The sequence below is a fragment of the Nannospalax galili genome, unplaced genomic scaffold (assembly GCF_000622305.1).
Source record: "Nannospalax galili isolate Female #2095 unplaced genomic scaffold, S.galili_v1.0 scaffold277, whole genome shotgun sequence".
Classification (NCBI taxonomy): Eukaryota; Metazoa; Chordata; class Mammalia; order Rodentia; family Spalacidae; genus Nannospalax; species Nannospalax galili.
Window position 1 is genome coordinate 1,390,623 of NW_008340240.1, and position 4,554 is coordinate 1,395,176.

Sequence of the window (4,554 nt, forward strand, 5' to 3'; positions counted from 1 at the left end):
CAGCTGCGAGCGGCCACACACACCAGACCCAGCACAGCTGGAAGCCGCTGCGAGCCGCGCTCCCTGGCCGGCAGGTGGGCTCTGCAGCCGCGCGGACCTTCCCTGCGCCCGCCTGCTCGGCCCCGACGCCTGGAGAGGGGACCCGGGCTGTCACGCGCTGTCTCCCCTGGAGCCCCTCTCGATGTTCCAGACACCGGGTCCAGCGACCGCTGAGGATGTGCGCTGGAGCCGCCCTGGCGGTGCGCCGGGCTGGGTGCGCGAGGCCGTCGGTCCCGAGGGCGCTCACGCGGCTCTTACAGATCGCAGCAGCTCAGCCAGTCCGAGTTCTCAGTGTACGTGGGGAGTGTGTGTGTGTGTGTGTGTGTGTGTGTGTGTGTGTGTGAGAGAAGAGAGAGAGAGAGAGAGAGAGAGAGAGAGAGAGAGAGAGACACGAGGCCCCTGGTTTGATCTGTCCAGTCCTCTGGCCGCCTATTTCGCCCTCTAGCTCTTCCTTCTAAAGCAGCTGGGACCTGACCACAGCCAGGAGGGAAGGAGCCCAAGCCCAAGAACGAACAGAGGCAGGGAGAGGAGAGAGAGACAGACAGGATGGGGCTCGGGGTGGCCGCGGGAGGGGGAAAGAGACAGTCTAGGAAGAAAGAAGAGTAGGAGGGACTTAAAAAGAATTCTCTTAAAAAAAAAAAAAGTAGCTGTTTTCCTGCTAGCAAGAAGGTAGAGGCAAATAAAACAGTCGCTTCCAGATTTGCTTTTGGTTGTTTTTCATTCTGATTCAAAGCAAAATCACCCGACCTGAACACCCTTACTTCATTTCCTCCGTCTTTTGTGGGGGCTAGGGGTGCTGACCAAGACACCTCTACCACCCATCATCCCTAGAGCTTGCCTATCATGGGCTCTTCTTTTTCATGTGCATTCCTCATCTTCTTCTTCAGAGGAAACTAAATGAAATCTCATCCCCTGTTAGAACAAGTTACTAACACAAGCCCACTCCCACCTCCTTTGAGCCCCTCACTAGGGTCTCCACAGGATGGCGATGTAAGGGTGCAGCACTGGGATTCTGGAAGAACCTGGTGTGCGGAACAGAGTCTCTAGAGTTACCAGTTCTGACATTCTAGCTATTCCTCTCTTCTGGACTGTAAAGGGGAGGTTAACAGATTACCCAACACTTCCCACAAACATTATATCCTAGGGACTTCTCTCCCCACTCCCGCCCTCCCTCCCCCCCATCATGGGCTATGGGTGTTGTTTTCAAATAATTTTCAAAACAAAGCCCACTTGACAGACTAGAAAACAGAAAGAAAAACATGTCTGGTCTAGTAGGTGCAGAGCTGAACTGCAGACCCAGTAAGCCTGACTTCTGGGTCCTTGATCATCACACTATTAGTGATGAAATTGGCATTTAAACTGGTTTCAACAGCCCTGGACATGTTCTTAACACAGCTCTTGGTATCAGAACTCTCAGTCATCAATCTGCACAAACGTTTCTGAAAGGAGAAAGGCTCATGGGTCACAGTGTATCTTCAAATCATGGTGTCTTCTTTATTGGTGAATAGTAACATGTCCCCTTAGAGTTTTGTTTGGATAACATTAGAAAGCAGTGCTCCAGTGATGGGTACATTGACTAGCCTTTAGGGGGGACTCTATTCTCTTTAACCCAAATTTATCCAAAATGCAGAATACATTCTCCTCAGTCAGCTTTCAAGCCTCTGTTCTGTGGTTTGGATTTTGCCCTTAGCCACCCCTGGAACAGTTCTGCAGATAATAACATATACTTCAGAGTGGTTGAGAGGATTCAATGAGATCATGTGGGTGATCTTTGCCTGGCACAGAAAACATAATAGCTTTTGTGATTAATAATGAAAACCTAATTGCAAAATTCAATAGGCTCTGGAAACTTGCTCCGTCTTTGATTTTTTTTCCCCTGTAATTCTTTGGTTGTGTTCCCTCCCCTTTCTGCTCTCTCTCTCATTTCTGTGACATGTTCTCACATCTTCATGATCTTCCCTAAAACAACACAAGATTGAGAAGAAAATTCTTCTTCACTCCTGTTGCTTAGGGTTTCTGACCTGTATGTACAGAGTTCTGTGCCTCCCCAGCCAGAGCCTTCACTAGAGAAGTTTGTCTTCATCCCCTTTGGAAGCCTTCCTGCTGATTCTCCTCCTTCATGCCTTTAACTCCAGTGCATATTTCCATTATAGAATTTGCTCCTCTGTACTCAATATAATTCTTCATCTGCAGGAAGTCATGTCACTGGTGCTGGAAATGACTGCAGGTTTCAGTTCCTAGCTTGACCCCTTCTGAGCTAAATGCACCTTCACGTCTTTCTGCCAGCATTTTCTCATTTGGATCTGGTGGCACAGCCTATGATCCTAGTATTCAGGAGAATTAGAAGTTAACAGTCAGTGAAAGTCCATGCAATGAGTTCAATGACAGCCTGGTCTACATAGTAAGAAAGACTCTGTATGAGGAGAGAGAGAGAGAGAGAGAGAGAGAGAGAGAGAGAGAGAGAGAGAGAGAAATAATGCCAAGCAGATGAGTTAGCTGAGACCTAAGAGTTTTTGTCTAAAGTAGACCTGAAACCTTACCTATCTTCAATGACCAGCTATTTACATTCAGAACAAGCAAAATAACAAGGTGTCAAACAGGTAGAATAGTCCCTATCAGGGACTATCTATAACTTAAAGACTGGAGTAGAATCTGAATATGGAAACCATTGAACTGAGTGAGCAACACTATTAGGATCCAAATCACCATTTTAGGCTCATTTGTACCCATCCACCCAGGAAGATGGAGCCATGGAAGAAACATATTGAGACAACAGCAGTGTTGTAGCAAAGACAAATAAAAGCACCCATTTCAACCCTCTAAGCAACTCTTGAGGAATTGAATTGACAGTAAATTGCATTGGAAATAAACAGTTCCCTCCTCAGAACTCTTGAAGTTGCATCGTGATATACTTCAAGACAGTATAAGACAGGGTTTTCTGTTGTGAAGGCCACAGGATCTCAGATTTGGGTCATTTAAATTGTTTCAAAATGTTAATATCTTTGCCGCCTGCCCCCCCCAAGCAATAAATAAATAGATCATAGGATTCCTAATTCTTCTGCCTGAGCCTCGGGTTTAGGTTTCCTTGATTTATGGAGAATTTAGGGCTTTTCACAAAGAGTAACTTCAGAACTAAATATATCACTGATAGTAGTGCCTTGTAATGCTCTTTCAATTGCATTGGAATAATTGAGTTTTTTGGTGCTTTTAATAATAGAACATTTCTTCTTTATGCTAATTTTCCTGTTACAGCCACATCTTCTCCTTATAAATGCAAAGAGAGTTAGAGAAAGACATTACTATAACTGCAAACCACAACAAACACAGATTTGGAGTTTTAACTGGAGTCTGTTGAGTTCTGCTTTTGATTACAAAAATCTCTATCAATATGTATGTCTGTATGTTCCCCATGCGTGATTTTATTAGCCGTCTTGAGAATTGTGTGGATTCACATGTTAACAACTTCCAATCAAAATTATTATTCAATACTCACTGTGGAACTGTCCTCTGGGTATGGCATGGCTGCTGCTGTCTTGAAATCAGAGCAGTGGTGACTACCCACACAAGACCCTCACAAGACTGGAGCCACTAACATTCCCTCGTGGAAGGGAAGGAGGGTTTATGAGCTACATGAGTCATCAAGGGGCTCACTAGGCAGCACAGGAGGCCTACCTCTCCCTGTGGACATATAAGTGGTTAATGCTTACTGGGCAGGGGCCACTTCTTCAGTATGGTACACACTGGTCAGTTGTTCTTGCTTTTGTTGCTAGCCCCACACACATACTCCTGTAAATAACCCCAATTAAACTGCTTGGTTCGCCAGACTCGACTTGGTTGGAATTGTTTCTTTGGTCTGTCACTGGTGCCCTGTCTGAGGTGAATATATATTTGTTCCCATAGCCAGGGAAAGTTAACACATCATCTAAGCCTGTATTAGTAGCTGTGTGCTCTGGTTCCTATCTTTTTTTTATTTCTTTCATCTTTGTTTCATCTATTAGGTAAATAGTATTTGTTTTGCTCTTGATGCTTAATTTGTGTTGAGAATGAATGCAAAGATGATATCATATGGTCCCTTCCTGTGAAAAGTTAGTCTGCTGGAGAGATGGGAATACCTTATTAATTAACTTAGGAAATCTTCATACAGTTTTGGTTGGCTGAGTAATTTTTTTCTGCTAACCATAGAAAGCATGCTACATGGAAAAGGTGACACTTGAACTGAGATTTAAAAGTATTCAAACAGGAGATTTTCTGGGAGTTTTCCATATGGCATATTCCAAGCAGACGAAGAACATCTACACCGAGAGACTCTGGGATTCTCTTTCCTCTTCTCCCAGGATTTCGCTCCACTCCATTCCTCAGTTAAGTCACATTAACCATCTACTTCCCTTTAGTTGTCAGGAGGCTACTAATGGCATTCTTGACTTTGTCTTCTCTATGGGGTCAGTCCCAACTTCGCGTAAACGTGTGGATATTTTGCCAGTATCATGGATTCCACACATGTAAAATGAAACTCAG